The 17,600-nt window shown below is 51.8% G+C and overlaps 10 non-coding genes across 10 annotated transcripts; 5 read left to right on the top strand and 5 right to left on the bottom strand.

Moving 5' to 3' along the window:
- Positions 1 to 6,549: 6,549 nt before the first annotated feature.
- TRNAK-CUU (transfer RNA lysine (anticodon CUU)) lies at positions 6,550 to 6,622 on the bottom strand. Its single transcript has one exon. It is a non-coding gene; the product is annotated as a tRNA-Lys (tRNA).
- A 609-nt stretch (positions 6,623 to 7,231) lies between these two features.
- On the top strand, positions 7,232 to 7,305 carry TRNAN-GUU (transfer RNA asparagine (anticodon GUU)). Its single transcript has one exon. It is a non-coding gene; the product is annotated as a tRNA-Asn (tRNA).
- A 2,368-nt stretch (positions 7,306 to 9,673) lies between these two features.
- TRNAG-UCC (transfer RNA glycine (anticodon UCC)) lies at positions 9,674 to 9,745 on the bottom strand. The gene has a single exon. It is a non-coding gene; the product is annotated as a tRNA-Gly (tRNA).
- A 718-nt stretch (positions 9,746 to 10,463) lies between these two features.
- On the top strand, positions 10,464 to 10,550 carry TRNAY-GUA (transfer RNA tyrosine (anticodon GUA)). The gene is given in 2 exon segments: positions 10,464 to 10,500; positions 10,515 to 10,550. It is a non-coding gene; the product is annotated as a tRNA-Tyr (tRNA).
- Positions 10,551 to 13,147: 2,597 nt separating this feature from the next.
- TRNAG-UCC (transfer RNA glycine (anticodon UCC)) lies at positions 13,148 to 13,219 on the bottom strand. Its single transcript has one exon. It is a non-coding gene; the product is annotated as a tRNA-Gly (tRNA).
- Positions 13,220 to 13,485: 266 nt separating this feature from the next.
- Positions 13,486 to 13,558, bottom strand: TRNAK-CUU (transfer RNA lysine (anticodon CUU)). The gene has a single exon. It is a non-coding gene; the product is annotated as a tRNA-Lys (tRNA).
- A 380-nt stretch (positions 13,559 to 13,938) lies between these two features.
- Positions 13,939 to 14,025, top strand: TRNAY-GUA (transfer RNA tyrosine (anticodon GUA)). The gene is given in 2 exon segments: positions 13,939 to 13,975; positions 13,990 to 14,025. It is a non-coding gene; the product is annotated as a tRNA-Tyr (tRNA).
- Positions 14,026 to 14,167: 142 nt separating this feature from the next.
- On the top strand, positions 14,168 to 14,241 carry TRNAN-GUU (transfer RNA asparagine (anticodon GUU)). The gene has a single exon. It is a non-coding gene; the product is annotated as a tRNA-Asn (tRNA).
- A 2,380-nt stretch (positions 14,242 to 16,621) lies between these two features.
- Positions 16,622 to 16,693, bottom strand: TRNAG-UCC (transfer RNA glycine (anticodon UCC)). Its single transcript has one exon. It is a non-coding gene; the product is annotated as a tRNA-Gly (tRNA).
- A 718-nt stretch (positions 16,694 to 17,411) lies between these two features.
- On the top strand, positions 17,412 to 17,498 carry TRNAY-GUA (transfer RNA tyrosine (anticodon GUA)). Its single transcript is given in 2 exon segments — positions 17,412 to 17,448; positions 17,463 to 17,498. It is a non-coding gene; the product is annotated as a tRNA-Tyr (tRNA).
- Positions 17,499 to 17,600: the final 102 nt, after the last annotated feature.

The raw sequence follows: 17,600 nt of genomic DNA, 5'->3' as shown, positions 1-17,600 counted from the left end.
ACGGTAAGGTACAAGGGAGCAGGCAGAGAATCATCGGGTCACACGCCAGGTCAGCAGCAGGAGGTCAGATCTAATAAGGGGCATCCAGGGAGAGAGGTCAGGCAAGCAAGGGTCTGGGCAGGAGAAATCAGCAAGGTCAAAGGCAATCTGGGTCAATAACTTACTAGGCACAGGTACAGGAACACAGGAAGCAGGTAAGACCAGAAGGCAACGAAATGACAGCTCAGGGACCTTTAAATATCCCGCCCTGCGCTGCCATTGGTGCCCAGCGGGCGGCCGCGGCTTCTACTGCGCATGCGCGAACTCGAACGCCGCGGCCGGCCCGGACCTAGTGCCCGTGCGCTGGGTGGAGCAGTGCGCCTGCGCCGAGCCCATCGCGGCGGGGATCGAGGAGATCCCTGACATTGCCCCCCCCCTACGGGCAACCTCCGGATTCCCACCCGATCTCTCCACCACGGGTGATCACGAAGAAACCCCCGGACAAGCCTAGGTGCATGGACATTATGGGCTGGCTCCCACGAATTGTCCTCAGGGCCGTAGCCCTTCCACTTGATGAGAAATTGGGTCTGGCCCCCCCTTCGTCGGCACTTCAGGATTGCCTCCACCTCGAATTCTTCTTCCTCTTCAACCGTTACGGCCTCCGGGGGCCTGGATTCCCGTTCTGGGAAGGCATCAGGGACTACTGGTTTCAACAGGGACACGTGGAAGACAGGGTGGATCTTGAGTGTCTCAGGGAGAACAAGTTCATAGGCCACCTCATTGACCATCCGTTTGATGCAAAAAGGGCCTATAAATTTAGGTCCCAACTTCTTTGACGGGCAGAGCAACCTCAAGTTCGACGTAGCCAGCCAAACCTTCTCTCCGGGCTGCAACACCAGATCCCCTCTTCGCTTCCTATTAAAAGCCCTCTTGTAGTCCTCTTGGGCTTGACGGATGGCTTCCTGTAGTTTCCTATTGTTGGAGGTGAAGAAGGTCAGTGCATCCTGTGTCGCTGGAATCGGGCATTCCGGGACCAAGTCCGGGAGGAAGACAGGATGAAACCCATAGTTGGCGAAGAACGGGGACTGTCCAGTTGCTGAATGGCAAGCGTTGTTGTACGCGAATTCTGCCAAAGGGAGGAGTGGCACCCAGTCGTCCTGAGAGAATGATGTGTAGCATCGAAGGTATTGCTCCAGGGTCTGATTGGTCCTTTCGGTCTGGCCATAGGTCTGAGGGTGAAAAGCCGAGGAAAGGGACAGCTTGATATCCAGGGCTTTGCACAATGCCCTCCAAAACCGCGAGGTAAACTGCACCCCACGGTCCGAGACGATGTCTTCGGGAACCCCATGCAGTCTAACGATCTCTCGAATGAAGACTTGCGCCGTCTCGGCTGCTGATGGGGTTTTCCGTAAAGGGATGAAATGGGCCATCTTGGACAAGCGGTCCACGACCACGAGAATTGCTGTGTGGTTCAGTGAAGGTGGAAGCTCGACTATGAAGTCCATGGAGATTTTCTGCCAGGGTCGTTCAGGGATGGGCAATGGACGTAGCAGGCCCCACGCCTTATTCCTTGAAGGCTTGTTCCGCTGGCAGATGGCACAGGAGCCCACGTAGTTCTTACAATCCTTGGCCATGTCCGGCCACCAGAAGGAACGTCGGAGAAGTTCCAGGGTCTTGACCGGCCCAAAATGTCCTGCCAGTGGATGGTCATGGCAATGTCCCAAGACTAAGGTTCGGGCATCCTCTGGCACCACAATCCGGTCCTCCCTCCATAGGAGTCCCTCCTTGTTCTGGAGGGGGGCCCCATCGGAGGTGGACATTGCTGTGGACGCTCTCAGGATCTCGGAGTGAAGGTTTGTCTGAAGGGCCAAGAAATTTCCTGCAGGAAGAATAGTGTCGGGCACTGGAATCTCCTTGTACATGCGTGACAACGCGTCAGGCTTCGTGTTTTTCGAGCCGGGCCTGTATGTGATGTGGAACTGGAACCTCGAGAAAAACAATGCCCATCTTGCTTGTCGTGGGCGTAGACGTTTGGCCGTCCTCAGATATTCCAGGTTCTTGTGGTCCGTGAATATCAGGATGGGGTGGGAGGCACCTTCCAGCAGGTACCTCCATTCTTCTAAAGCGGTTTTGATAGCCAGTAGTTCGCGATCCCCAATGTCGTAGTTCCTCTCCGCAGGGGTAAGTTTCCGTGAAAAGAATGCTACTGGGTGGAGTAATTCCTTGGCGCCCTTCCGCTGGGAAAGGATGGAGCCAACCGCGTTTTCAGATGCATCTACTTCTAAGATGTAGGGCAGGGAGGCGTCGGGATGGCCCAGAATGGGTGCCGAGGTAAATAACCTTTTTAGTGCTTCAAAAGCTTCCTGTGCCTCGGGCGTCCATCTGAATCGCGTCCCAAGCTTGGTTAACTGAGTGATGGGGGAGACCAGACCCGAGAAGTTCTTGATGAACTTCCGGTAAAAATTTGCGAACCCAATAAAACGTTGGACACTTTTCCTGTCCGTGGGTTCAGGCCAATCTAGGATCGCTGAGACCTTCTGAGGGTCCATTGCGACCCCCGTGGTGGAGATGATCAGACCCAGAAATGTAACGCTAGCCTGTTCAAAGCAGCATTTCTCTGCTTTAGCGTACAACCCGTGCTGCCGCAACCGCCCCAACACCTTTGATACATGTACCCTGTGCTCCCCCAGGGAGGATGAAAAAATTAAAATGTCGTCTAAGTAGACGATGACAAAGATGTCCAGGAAGTCCCTAAAGATGTCGTTCACAAAGTGTTGGAAGGTGGCTGGCGCATTGCACAACCCGAAAGGCATGACCAGGTACTCAAAATGGCCGAAACGGGTGCGGAAGGCCGTCTTCCACTCATCCCCCTCCCTTATGCGAACCAAATTGTAGGCTCCCCTTAAGTCCAACTTGGTAAACACTACTGCAGTTTTTAGGCTCTGGAATAATTCAGGTACCAGTGGTAATGGGTAACGATTTTTAATGGTGACCCTATTCAGCTCCCGATAGTCAATGCATGGCCTCAAAGTCTTGTCCTTCTTTTCTACAAAGAAGATCCCTGCACCTGCTGGGGAAGTGGAGGGACGGATAAATCCCTTTCGGAGGCTATCCTCAATATAGTCCTTCAGGGCCCCTAATTCTAGCTCAGAAAGGGGAAAAATTCGCCCGAACGGAATTTCCGAACCGGGCAACAGATCAATAGGACAGTCATATGGGCGGTGGGGGGGTAGAGCATCTGCTCCCCGTTCACTGAACACATCAAGAAACTCATGGTAGGCTGCAGGGATCACTTGTTTTAGGCTGTCATCCCCTTCAGAGCACAGGAGGACCTGGGGGACCTCCGGGCCCGAAGTTCGACACAGTTCCCGACAATATGGGGAAGGGAACGAGACAACCCCAGTCTCCCAGTCAATTTGGGGGTTATGGGCCCGCAACCAAGGGAGCCCCAGAATGACTGGGAAAAGGGGTGATGCAATAGCATCCAGGCGGAGGAGTTCCCGGTGCTGACCGGCAATGGAAGTCACAATGGAAGGGGTCTCCTGGTTAACCACCCCTGACTTTATCCGGGAACCATCAGCCAAAAAGATGTGAAACCCCTTCTCCTTTGGGCGGAGGGGAATACCCTGCTGGTGAGCAAAATTGATATCCACAAAACAGCTGCATGCCCCCGAATCAACTATGGCCGTCACCTCCACGGTCCTTTCTGAAAGCTGAAAGGAGAGGGGAACAACTAAGTACTGGGACGGGTTCATATTGCCAACAGATAAAGAAGATGAGGTGAACTTACTCAGTTTCTGCGGGCAGGAACGCACCATGTGACCAGCTTCGCCGCAGTACAGGCACAGATTCTGGGAGCGTCTGCGCTGGCGTTCCTCAGGCGATAGTTTAGGCCGAGCCAGGCCTAGCTGCATGGGTTCGGGAGCATCTTCAAACGGCAGGTTCTGGGTGCTTGGCCTAGTATGTTGACTGGATCCCTGAAATGACCCCCAGGGATTTCCGCGACCCTGACCAGACCTCTCCAATCTGCGCTCCCGTAGTCTACGGTCAATTTTGATGGTGAGTGCAATCAGGTCCTCTAATGTCTCGGGCACCTCCACCCGGGCGAGCTCGTCTTTCAGAGCCTCTGATAGGCCCATACGAAACTGGTGCAAAAGTGCGAACTCGTTCCAACGAGTGTCACCCATCCAGCGCCTAAAGTCAGAGGCGTATTCCTCAGCCGCCCGCCGACCTTGTCGGAGTGCGTATAATGTGGCCTCGGCCGAGGCTGCCCGTTGTGGGTCATCATATAAGATGGCCATAGCGTTAAAGAAGCTGTCGACCGTAACCAGGTGAGGGTCATTGTTTCCCCTTAGTCGGTGGGCCCAGTCTTGGGGTTCACCCTGCAACAGGGAGACAACAAACCCCACTTTCACTGATTCCGTCAAAAAGGTCCGTGGCTGCAGTTCAAAATAGAGCAGACAGGAGTCACGGAATGACCGAAAGCGTGTGCGATCCCCATGGAAGCGCTCGGGTAAGGGTACTCGGGGTTCCGCCATAGGGAGTGATGTGGGAGGCCCAGGAGCCGGCTCATGGACTGCTGCGACCGGTGGTGCAGGAGCCGGGGCCTGTGAAACAGGAACCGATATGGTGCAGGCCTGAAACCGATTCTCGATCTGCAGACATCTGTCCTGTAATGTGTTTACAGCTTGCGTCAGGGTAGCCAGGTGCCTGCAAACCTCGTCCAACGGGGAGAGTCCTCCTCGAGGCTCAGTCATGGCCTTCTGGTACTGTGAGGGACCGCCGAGCGGCACCACTAGCACTCCACTGGTCAGGCGTGCCCAGAGCGCGGAGTCTAAGCCCCAGGGTACTTGTTCACCAGGGCCCCTGATGGTGGGGATGGACTTGTAGTACCCCGAGACCAGGTCGCCTCTACTGAGCACACCTGTCAGTGGTAGTGGTGTTCGCCAGGGGCTCCAACCAGGGAGAGCCAGATGTGAGGAGGTCGGGTGACCCCGATGGGATGGATGGATGGATGGCTGAGCAAGTGCGTAGTCAGACAGGCCGAGTCGGTATTGTAGAGGACGGTAAGGTACAAGGGAGCAGGCAGAGAATCGTCGGGTCACACGCCAGGTCAGCAGCAGGAGGTCAGATCTAATAAGGGGCATCCAGGGAGAGAGGTCAGGCAAGCAAGGGTCTGGGCAGGAGAAATCAGCAAGGTCAAAGGCAATCTGGGTCAATAACTTACTAGGCACAGGTACAGGAACACAGGAAGCAGGTAAGACCAGAAGGCAACGAAATGACAGCTCAGGGACCTTTAAATATCCCGCCCTGCGCTGCCATTGGTGCCCAGCGGGCGGCTGCGGCTTCTACTGCGCATGCGCGAACTCGAACGCCGCGGCCGGCCCGGACCTAGTGCCCGTGCGCTGGGTGGAGCAGTGCGCCTGCGCCGAGCCCATCGCGGCGGGGATCGAGGAGATCCCTGACAGCCTCTTCCCGTGTACACTTGATGTATTGGTCCACTGACTTGATGCGTTCACTAAAAGCTTGTGTTTCTGATGCTCTAATCTTGACCCAAGTATAATCCACATGCCTTAACAAACGACTTGGTCTTTTCCCCGTGGAACAATTCAAGTCTCTCTTGTCCAGCTGCTCCATGCACAGGTTAGCTACAATGGGAAACACAAGTGATCCCATGGCAGCGGCGTGTTTCTGTCTGTAAAAGTCATTGGGGTACTTGAAATGGGCTTGCTTGAGTCAAAGGGCCAGCAATGAATGCACTTGGTCAAGCTTTAGTTCTTTTTGGCTGTCAAGAGTCTTCCCTCATTGCAGAGGTTTCCCACAATGTCAATAGCCTGCGCAAAGTGTATCCAAGTGAAAAGGCCTATGACATCATGGGACATGCTTGTTTCTTCTGGCTCCGACTTCAGTCTCCATTCCTTGTTGAGAAATTCTTTAGCATTCTTCAAAATGCTGCCAGTTATCTTGCCAGTTGAGGGTGTTGGAATGGTAGCCAGCTACTTAGCAATGCTGTGTGTGTGCCAGAGTTGATTGTTTGTGAATGAGTGTTTGAAATGGCTGAACCTTGTCCCTGGATAATGCTGTACTCCTTGAGCGAGTTAAAGCATGAGGCCGGAGCCTGTTGGGATGCGGCGGAATCTTTGCACTGTTGTCACTAAGGCAAGACAACTTAGGAGCTTTCTTGAAGGAGCTTTGGCCCTGTGGTGTTTTGTCAAGGGCGCAAAGAAGAAGACTGCGTTGGCCGGGAATCGAACCCGGGTCAACTGCTTGGAGGGCAGCTATGCTCACCACTATACCACCAACGCAAGGCTGTGCAGCAAGCATGCTGCTGGCTGTGTAGAACTAAGGCCACCCATGACATTGACTCCACAGACCCCCTGCTGCGCAAGGTCCATTTGCTGCCGTACCAAGTCACCTCTAGGAGGATGAGCTAGAAATATTTCCCCATTGGTGGAGAGAAAGGAAGCCAAGCCACTAGATATGGTAAAGGTGTGATTGTGCAGCGCGCTTGAAGGAACTGGAGATACTGACACCTTTTGCAAAGGCCTTTGACTCGGCCAAAAAAAGGCACGCCCAACGTGGGGCTCGAACCCACGACCCTGAGATTAAGAGTCTCATGCTCTACCGACTGAGCTAGCCGGGCTACCGCACTCTGCTGCTTTGAGGCCTCTTACAGCTAGCAGGCTCTGACCACTCTTTCCTAGCTTTCGCCACAATTCCTTTGGCTAAACTCAATGTGCTTCCAAGTACTATTCTGCTCACTTGCTGTCAGGGCACAGGGTACATCACCATTTTTGACGGGACTTTGGAGGATCCCAACAAAATGCGCTGGCTCTTTACTAACCCTTTTCTCTCTGTGCAATACGTCAAGCCGTAGCCTCCCACGTAACGTCTGCCTAGGCATCTGCCCTTATCGGCCGAGGCGGCATCAAGCAAGACCTCAACCTAGAAGGTCAAATGCAAAGTGTTCAGCACTGGCTTTGCATTTGCAGGGGTCACGTGTTACCCCACCCATCCGACTTCCCTTCGATAGCTCAGCTGGTAGAGCGGAGGACTGTAGTAGATAAAGTAGCAATCCTTAGGTCGCTGGTTAAATTCCGGCTCGAAGGAAGGGCTTTTTAGCCCGCGTCACTTCCTTTTAGAAAGAAGGCAATCCCTCAGCTCTACAAATGTGCAATTGGGAAGCTTTTTAGGCACCTTGAGTTGATCTTTCATTTCTCCTTCGGGCCAGTTCAAGCACGCTCCGTGTGTGGTCTCTGTGGCGCAATCGGTTAGCGCGTTCGGCTGTTAACCGAAAGGTTGGTGGTTCGAGCCCACCCAGGGACGCTTACCTTAGCCGGGACCGCTGCCAAGTCTGACACCCACCTAGGAAGACAAAGCGTGTCCTTTGGCTCGCCTCACACGGCTGCCAATTGATCCTTCACTGACCACATTCCTTGAAAACGGACTAGTAATATGTCGCATTCAATTGGTCTACTTCTGGAATGTTGAAGATCTTTCGTAGTTTAGTCAAGCCACCTCTTCGCAGGAACAAACCCCAGCGTTTCTATTCACACCTGAAGAGGCCTTAGACCAATTACCATGGAATGTGTCCATGTTGATTGTCCAGGAACAGGAGGGGAGGTGTGAGAATTGTGGAGGCGCCCTTTTTCAAGTTACATCATCCCCTTGTTGGGTGTCAGGAAGCCTGCATAGCTAATAGTGCCTAGATTGACCTGGCTAAAGGCGTCAATTGATGTCAAATGGCCTGGAGAGAGGTGTTAATAATGTGGAAGACAGATAGTGTGGATGGACAAGCTCGTGTCCCAGTGTATTGCTGGCCTTGAAGTACACAGGGATGCGATGTTTCTTAAAGATCCTTCTGACTTTTTCCGACACTCCAGTTCCATACGGGATGACTATATTTCTCCAAGTGTTCTGCTTCTCCCCAGTTTGTTTTCCTGAGCTTGCGGAGGTTTTAACCAAGACCCAGTCTGGGTAGCCACAAGCTTTCAAAGCCCTCCTGAGATGTCACGGTAGCACCCTCCTAGTCATGTGCTAGGATTTGTATAGTTGGCCTCTGCTTACCAGAGAGGCTGTCAGGTCAATTCAGTGTGGTATTCTGCTTAACAGATTGCTGCGATGGATTAGTCGGGTCTGCTGATGATTCTCTGATGTTGTTTGAGTTTGTCAGAGTTCTTCCCGCCTTCGGGAAGCTGTGAGAGCTTTCCAGAACATGGGTGGGGGCTAGGCAAACGAACAGCATGAATATGGATGCAGCCCTGGCCATTTGCAAGGGGGGGCATTCCAGTGGCATGCTGGGAGTGGCATGTATGTTCTGCCAGCACATGGGCTCAGCCTCTTTCCTGGGAGAGGGCCGAACAGCTGGGCTGGAGGCAGGCTGCCTCGCCTGGCGCAGGCTGCTATGCGGCCCCAGGTGGGTGGACCTGAGGGCCTGAAGCCAGTCAGGACGTCAATACCGCTTAACTAAGAGATCAGCTAGATGTCCTCAGTGTGAAAAGTTCTAATTTTGGAGTATCCCACTACAATTCCCTGTCCCCAGCTCTACAGGAAAACTCCAAAAACAAACATCCCCAAGTCCGGTGATTGAAGACAAGGAGCGTTTGCGCGTGTGTGCATGTGGCTGAAGAAATACAGTGTGCCTGGCTGCGGGGCGAAGTAAAGGGAAACCGGGGCAAACATGCCAGCGTCCCTGGCAAGGGTGCCGTTACATCTGTGTTCTTTTGTCTTTAGACTCTTTTCGTTGCTACCATGTCAGCCGGATATTGCAGAGTCCTAAGAAGCCCCAGCTTGTGTTCCAGTGGGTGGTGTGAGTCAAAGGGCAGATAACGGTCTGTGTGGGTAGGTTTCCCGGAGACCTCCCTGCCCAAGTCAGCCCCTTCCTTGCCTTGCAAGACGCCGTCCAAAAGGGGTCATTTGCTATTCAGTGCCTCTTCCCGTGTACACTTGATGTATTGGTCCACTGACTTGATGCGTTCACTAAAAGCTTGTGTTTCTGATGCTCTAATCTTGACCCAAGTATAATCCACATGCCTTAACAAACGACTTGGTCTTTTCCCCGTGGAACAATTCAAGTCTCTCTTGTCCAGCTGCTCCATGCACAGGTTAGCTACAATGGGAAATACAAGTGATCCCATGGCAGCGGCGTGTTTCTGTCTGTAAAAGTCATTGGGGTACTTGAAATGGGCTTGCTTGAGTCAAAGGGCCAGCAATGAATGCACTTGGTGAAGCTTTAGTTCTTTTTGGCTGTCAAGAGTCTTCCCTCATTGCAGAGGTTTCCCACAATGTCAATAGCCTGCGCAAAGTGTATCCAAGTGAAAAGGCCTATGACATCATGGGACATGCTTGTTTCTTCTGGCTCCGACTTCAGTCTCCATTCCTTGTTGAGAAATTCTTTAGCATTCTTCAAAATGCTGCCAGTTATCTTGCCAGTTGAGGGTGTTGGAATGGTAGCCAGCTACTTAGCAATGCTGTGTGTGTGCCAGAGTTGATTGTTTGTGAATGAGTGTTTGAAATGGCTGAACCTTGTCCCTGGATAATGCTGTACTCCTTGAGCGAGTTAAAGCATGAGGCCGGAGCCTGTTGGGATGCGGCGGAATCTTTGCACTGTTGTCACTAAGGCAAGACAACTTAGGAGCTTTCTTGAAGGAGCTTTGGCCCTGTGGTGTTTTGTCAAGGGCGCAAAGAAGAAGACTGCGTTGGCCGGGAATCGAACCCGGGTCAACTGCTTGGAAGGCAGCTATGCTCACCACTATACCACCAACGCAAGGCTGTGCAGCAAGCATGCTGCTGGCTGTGTAGAACTAAGGCCACCCATGACATTGACTCCACAGACCCCCTGCTGCGCAAGGTCCATTTGCTGCCGTACCAAGTCACCTCTAGGAGGATGAGCTAGAAATATTTCCCCATTGGTGGAGAGAAAGGAAGCCAAGCCAGTAGATATGGTAAAGGTGTGATTGTGCAGTGCGCTTGAAGGAACTGGAGATACTGACACCTTTTGCAAAGGCCTTTGACTCGGCCAAAAAAAGGCACGCCCAATGTGGGGCTCGAACCCACGACCCTGAGATTAAGAGTCTCATGCTCTACCGACTGAGCTAGCCGGGCTACCGCACTCTGCTGCTTTGAGGCCTCTTACAGCTAGCAGGCTATGACCACTCTTTCCTAGCTTTCGCCACAATTCCTTTGGCTAAACTCAATGTGCTTCCAAGTACTATTCTGCTCACTTGCTGTCAGGGCACAGGGTACATCACCATTTTTGACGGGACTTTGGAGGATCCCAACAAAATGCGCTGGCTCTTTACTAACCCTTTTCTCTCTGTGCAATACGTCAAGCCGTAGCCTCCCACGTAACGTCTGCCTAGGCATCTGCCCTTATCGGCCGAGGCGGCATCAAGCAAGACCTCAACCTAGAAGGTCAAATGCAAAGTGTTCAGCACTGGCTTTGCATTTGCAGGGGTCACGTGTTACCCCACCCATCCGACTTCCCTTCGATAGCTCAGCTGGTAGAGCGGAGGACTGTAGTAGATAAAGTAGCAATCCTTAGGTCGCTGGTTCAATTCCGGCTCGAAGGAAGGGCTTTTTAGCCCGCGTCACTTCCTTTTAGAAAGAAGGCAATCCCTCAGCTCTATAAATGTGCAATTGGGAAGCTTTTTAGGCACCTTGAGTTGATCTTTCATTTCTCCTTCGGGCCAGTTCAAGCACGCTCCGTGTGTGGTCTCTGTGGCGCAATCGGTTAGCGCGTTCGGCTGCTAACCAAAAGGTTGGTGGTTCGAACCCACCCAGGGACGCTCACCTTTTCTCACTACCTTAGCCGGGACCGCTGCCAAGTCTGACACCCACCTAGGAAGACAAAGCGTGTCCTTTGGCTCGCCTCACACGGCTGCCAATTGATCCTTCACTGACCACATTCCTTGAAAACGGACTAGTAATATGTCGCATTCAATTGGTCTACTTCTGGAATGTTGAAGATCTTTCGTAGTTTAGTCAAGCCACCTCTTCGCAGGAACAAACCCCAGCGTTTCTATTCACACCTGAAGAGGCCTTAGACCAATTACCATGGAATGTGTCCATGTTGATTGTCCAGGAACAGGAGGGGAGGTGTGAGAATTGTGGAGGCGCCCTTTTTCAAGTTACATCATCCCCTTGTTGGGTGTCAGGAAGCCTGCATAGCTAATAGTGCCTAGATTGACCTGGCTAAAGGCGTCAATTGATGTCAAATGGCCTGGAGAGAGGTGTTAATAATGTGGAAGACAGATAGTGTGGATGGACAAGCTCGTGTCCCAGTGTATTGCTGGCCTTGAAGTACACAGGGATGCGATGTTTCTTAAAGATCCTTCTGACTTTTTCCGACACTCCAGTTCCATACGGGATGACTATATTTCTCCAAGTGTTCTGCTTCTCCCCAGTTTGTTTTCCTGAGCTTGCGGAGGTTTTAACCAAGACCCAGTCTGGGTAGCCACAAGCTTTCAAAGCCCTCCTGAGATGTCACGGTAGCACCCTCCTAGTCATGTGCTAGGATTTGTATAGTTGGCCTCTGCTTACCAGAGAGGCTGTCAGGTCAATTCAGTGTGGTATTCTGCTTAACAGATTGCTGCGATGGATTAGTCGGGTCTGCTGATGATTCTCTGATGTTGTTTGAGTTTGTCAGAGTTCTTCCCGCCTTCGGGAAGCTGTGAGAGCTTTCCAGAACATGGGTGGGGGCTAGGCAAACGAACAGCATGAATATGGATGCAGCCCTGGCCATTTGCAAGGGGGGGCATTCCAGTGGCATGCTGGGAGTGGCATGTATGTTCTGACAGCACATGGGCTTAGCCTCTTTCCTGGGAGAGGGCCGAACAGCTGGGCTGGAGGCAGGCTGCCTCGCCTGGCGCAGGCTGCTATGCGGCCCCAGGTGGGTGGACCTGAGGGCCTGAAGCCAGTCAGGACGTCAATACCGCTTAACTAAGAGATCAGCTAGATGTCCTCAGTGTGAAAAGTTCTAATTTTGGAGTATCCCACTACAATTCCCTGTCCCCAGCTCTACAGGAAAACTCCAAAAACAAACATCCCCAAGTCCGGTGATTGAAGACAAGGAGCGTTTGCGCGTGTGTGCATGTGGCTGAAGAAATACAGTGTGCCTGGCTGCGGGGCGAAGTAAAGGGAAACCGGGGCAAACATGCCAGCGTCCCTGGCAAGGGTGCCGTTACATCTGTGTTCTTTTGTCTTTAGACTCTTTTTGTTGCTACCATGTCAGCCGGATATTGCAGAGTCCTAAGAAGCCCCAGCTTGTGTTCCAGTGGGTGGTGTGAGTCAAAGGGCAGATAACGGTCTGTGTGGGTAGGTTTCCCGGAGACCTCCCTGCCCAAGTCAGCCCCTTCCTTGCCTTGCAAGACGCCGTCCAAAAGGGGTCATTTGCTATTCAGTGCCTCTTCCCGTGTACACTTGATGTATTGGTCCACTGACTTGATGCGTTCACTAAAAGCTTGTGTTTCTGATGCTCTAATCTTGACCCAAGTATAATCCACATGCCTTAACAAACGACTTGGTCTTTTCCCCGTGGAACAATTCAAGTCTCTCTTGTCCAGCTGCTCCATGCACAGGTTAGCTACAATGGGAAACACAAGTGATCCCATGGCAGCGGCGTGTTTCTGTCTGTAAAAGTCATTAGGGTACTTGAAATGGGCTTGCTTGAGTCAAAGGGCCAGCAATGAATGCACTTGGTGAAGCTTTAGTTCTTTTTGGCTGTCAAGAGTCTTCCCTCATTGCAGAGGTTTCCCACAATGTCAATAGCCTGCGCAAAGTGTATGCAAGTGAAAAGGCCTATGACATCATGGGACATGCTTGTTTCTTCTGGCTCCGACTTCAGTCTCCATTCCTTGTTGAGAAATTCTTTAGCATTCTTCAAAATGCTGCCAGTTATCTTGCCAGTTGAGGGTGTTGGAATGGTAGCCAGCTACTTAGCAATGCTGTGTGTGTGCCAGAGTTGATTGTTTGTGAATGAGTGTTTGAAATGGCTGAACCTTGTCCCTGGATAATGCTGTACTCCTTGAGCGAGTTAAAGCATGAGGCCGGAGCCTGTTGGGATGCGGCGGAATCTTTGCACTGTTGTCACTAAGGCAAGACAACTTAGGAGCTTTCTTGAAGGAGCTTTGGCCCTGTGGTGTTTTGTCAAGGGCGCAAAGAAGAAGACTGCGTTGGCCGGGAATCGAACCCGGGTCAACTGCTTGGAAGGCAGCTATGCTCACCACTATACCACCAACGCAAGGCTGTGCAGCAAGCATGCTGCTGGCTGTATAGAACTAAGGCCACCCATGACATTGACTCCACAGACCCCCTGCTGCGCAAGCTCCATTTGCTGCCGGTACCAAGTCACCTCTAGGAGGATGAGCTAGAAATATTTCCCCATTGGTGGAGAGAAAGGAAGCCAAGCCAGTAGATATGGTAAAGGTGTGATTGTGCAGTGCGCTTGAAGGAACTGGAGATACTGACACCTTTTGCAAAGGCCTTTGACTCGGCCAAAAAAAGGCACGCCCAACGTGGGGCTCGAACCCACGACCCTGAGATTAAGAGTCTCATGCTCTACCGACTGAGCTAGCCGGGCTACCGCACTCTGCTGCTTTGAGGCCTCTTACAGCTAGCAGGCTATGACCACTCTTTCCTAGCTTTCGCCACAATTCCTTTGGCTAAACTCAATGTGCTTCCAAGTACTATTCTGCTCACTTGCTGTCAGGGCACAGGGTACATCACCATTTTTGACGGGACTTTGGAGGATCCCAACAAAATGCGCTGGCTCTTTACTAACCCTTTTCTCTCTGTGCAATACGTCAAGCCGTAGCCTCCCACGTAACGTCTGCCTAGGCATCTGCCCTTATCGGCCGAGGCGGCATCAAGCAAGACCTCAACCTAGAAGGTCAAATGCAAAGTGTTCAGCACTGGCTTTGCATTTGCAGGGGTCACGTGTTACCCCACCCATCCGACTTCCCTTCGATAGCTCAGCTGGTAGAGCGGAGGACTGTAGTAGATAAAGTAGCAATCCTTAGGTCGCTGGTTCAATTCCGGCTCGAAGGAAGGGCTTTTTAGCCCACGTCACTTCCTTTTAGAAAGAAGGCAATCCCTCAGCTCTACAAATGTGCAATTGGGAAGCTTTTTAGGCACCTTGAGTTGATCTTTCATTTCTCCTTCGGGCCAGTTCAAACACGCTCCGTGTGTGGTCTCTGTGGCGCAATCGGTTAGCGCGTTCGGCTGTTAACCGAAAGGTTGGTGGTTCGAGCCCACCCAGGGACGCTCACCTTTTCTCATTACCTTAGCCGGGACCGCTGCCAAGTCTGACACCCGCCTAGGAAGACAAAGCGTGTCCTTTGGCTCGCCTCACACGGCTGCCAATTGATCTTCACTGACCACATTCCTTGAAAACGGACTAGTAATATGTCGCATTCAATTGGTCTACTTCTGGAATGTTGAAGATCTTTCGTAGTTTAGTCAAGCCACCTCTTCGCAGGAACAAACCCCAGCGTTTCTATTCACACCTGAAGAGGCCTTAGACCAATTACCATGGAATGTGTCCATGTTGATTGTCCAGGAACAGGAGGGGAGGTGTGAGAATTGTGGAGGCGCCCTTTTTCAAGTTACATCATCCCCTTGTTGGGTGTCAGGAAGCCTGCATAGCTAATAGTGCCTAGATTGACCTGGCTGAAGGCGTCAATTGATGTCAAATGGCCTGGAGAGAGGTGTTAATAATGTGGAAGACAGATAGTGTGGATGGACAAGCTCGTGTCCCAGTGTATTGCTGGCCTTGAAGTACACAGGGATGCGATGTTTCTTAAAGATCCTTCTGACTTTTTCCGACACTCCAGTTCCATACGGGATGACTATATTTCTCCAAGTGTTCTGCTTCTCCCCAGTTTGTTTTCCTGAGCTTGCGGAGGTTTTAACCAAGACCCAGTCTGGGTAGCCACAAGCTTTCAAAGCCCTCCTGAGATGTCACGGTAGCACCCTCCTAGTCATGTGCTAGGATTTGTATAGTTGGCCTCTGCTTACCAGAGAGGCTGTCAGGACAATTCAGTGTGGTATTCTGCTTAACAGATTGCTGCGATGGATTAGTCGGGTCTGCTGATGATTCTCTGATGTTGTTTGAGTTTGTCAGAGTTCTTCCCGCCTTCGGGAAGCTGTGAGAGCTTTCCAGAACATGGGCGGGGGCTAGGCAAACGAACAGCATGAATATGGATGCAGCCCTGGCCATTTGCAAGGGGGGGCATTCCAGTGGCATGCTGGGAGTGGCATGTATGTTCTGCCAGCACATGGGCTCAGCCTCTTTCCTGGGAGAGGGCCGAACAGCTGGGCTGGAGGCAGGCTGCCTCGCCTGGCGCAGGCTGCTATGCGGCCCCAGGTGGGTGGACCTGAGGGCCTGAAGCCAGTCAGGACGTCAATACCGCTTAACTAAGAGATCAGCTAGATGTCCTCAGTGTGAAAAGTTCTAATTTTGGAGTATCCCACTACAATTCCCTGTCCCCAGCTCTACAGGAAAACTCCAAAAACAAACATCCCCAAGTCCGGTGATTGAAGACAAGGAGCATTTGCGCGTGTGTGCATGTGGCTGAAGAAATACAGTGTGCCTGGCTGCGGGGCGAAGTAAAGGGAAACCGGGGCAAACATGCCAGCGTCCCTGGCAAGGGTGCCGTTACATCTGTGTTCTTTTGTCTTTAGACTCTTTTTGTTGCTACCATGTCAGCCGGATATTGCAGAGTCCTAAGAAGCCCCAGCTTGTGTTCCAGTGGGTGGTGTGAGTCAAAGGGCAGATAACGGTCTGTGTGGGTAGGTTTCCCGGAGACCTCCCTGCCCAAGTCAGCCCCTTCCTTGCCTTGCAAGACGCCGTCCAAAAGGGGTCATTTGCTATTCAGTGCCTCTTCCCGTGTACACTTGATGTATTGGTCCACTGACTTGATGCGTTCACTAAAAGCTTGTGTTTCTGATGCTCTAATCTTGACCCAAGTATAATCCACATGCCTTAACAAACGACTTGGTCTTTTCCCCGTGGAACAATTCAAGTCTCTCTTGTCCAGCTGCTCCATGCACAGGTTAGCTACAATGGGAAACACAAGTGATCCCATGGCAGCGGCGTGTTTCTGTCTGTAAAAGTCATTGGGGTACTTGAAATGGGCTTGCTTGAGTCAAAGGGCCAGCAATGAATGCACTTGGTGAAGCTTTAGTTCTTTTTGGCTGTCAAGAGTCTTCCCTCATTGCAGAGGTTTCCCACAATGTCAATAGCCTGCGCAAAGTGTATCCAAGTGAAAAGGCCTATGACATCATGGGACATGCTTGTTTCTTCTGGCTCCGACTTCAGTCTCCATTCCTTGTTGAGAAATTCTTTAGCATTCTTCAAAATGCTGCCAGTTATCTTGCCAGTTGAGGGTGTTGGAATGGTAGCCAGCTACTTAGCAATGCTGTGTGTGTGCCAGAGTTGATTGTTTGTGAATGAGTGTTTGAAATGGCTGAACCTTGTCCCTGGATAATGCTGTACTCCTTGAGCGAGTTAAAGCATGAGGCCGGAGCCTGTTGGGATGCGGCGGAATCTTTGCACTGTTGTCACTAAGGCAAGACAACTTAGGAGCTTTCTTGAAGGAGCTTTGGCCCTGTGGTGTTTTGTCAAGGGCGCAAAGAAGAAGACTGCGTTGGCCGGGAATCGAACCCGGGTCAACTGCTTGGAAGGCAGCTATGCTCACCACTATACCACCAACGCAAGGCTGTGCAGCAAGCATGCTGCTGGCTGTGTAGAACTAAGGCCACCCATGACATTGACTCCACAGACCCCCTGCTGCGCAAGGTCCATTTGCTGCCGTACCAAGTCACCTCTAGGAGGATGAGCTAGAAATATTTCCCCATTGGTGGAGAGAAAGGAAGCCAAGCCACTAGATATGGTAAAGGTGTGATTGTGCAGCGCGCTTGAAGGAACTGGAGATACTGACACCTTTTGCAAAGGCCTTTGACTCGGCCAAAAAAAGGCACGCCCAACGTGGGGCTCGAACCCACGACCCTGAGATTAAGAGTCTCATGCTCTACCGACTGAGCTAGCCAGGCTACCGCACTCTGCTGCTTTGAGGCCTCTTACAGCTAGCAGGCTCTGACCACTCTTTCCTAGCTTTCGCCACAATTCCTTTGGCTAAACTCAATGTGCTTCCAAGTACTATTCTGCTCACTTGCTGTCAGGGCACAGGGTACATCACCATTTTTGACGGGACTTTGGAGGATCCCAACAAAATGCGCTGGCTCTTTACTAACCCTTTTCTCTCTGTGCAATACGTCAAGCCGTAGCCTCCCACGTAACGTCTGCCTAGGCATCTGCCCTTATCGGCCGAGGCGGCATCAAGCAAGACCTCAACCTAGAAGGTCAAATGCAAAGTGTTCAGCACTGGCTTTGCATTTGCAGGGGTCACGTGTTACCCCACCCATCCGACTTCCCTTCGATAGCTCAGCTGGTAGAGCGGAGGACTGTAGTAGATAAAGTAGCAATCCTTAGGTCGCTGGTTCAATTCCGGCTCGAAGGAAGGGCTTTTTAGCCCGCGTCACTTCCTTTTAGAAAGAAGGCAATCCCTCAGCTCTACAAATGTGCAATTGGGAAGCTTTTTAGGCACCTTGAGTTGATCTTT

Source organism: Staurois parvus, unplaced genomic scaffold (genome assembly GCF_062004578.1).
Source record: "Staurois parvus isolate SC_StPar_1 unplaced genomic scaffold, SC_StPar_1.0 ptg002404l, whole genome shotgun sequence".
In the NCBI taxonomy this organism is placed as follows: domain Eukaryota; kingdom Metazoa; phylum Chordata; class Amphibia; order Anura; family Ranidae; genus Staurois; species Staurois parvus.
The sequence above is the reverse complement of the archived record's forward strand: the minus strand, read 5'-3'. Positions and strand labels throughout refer to the sequence as shown.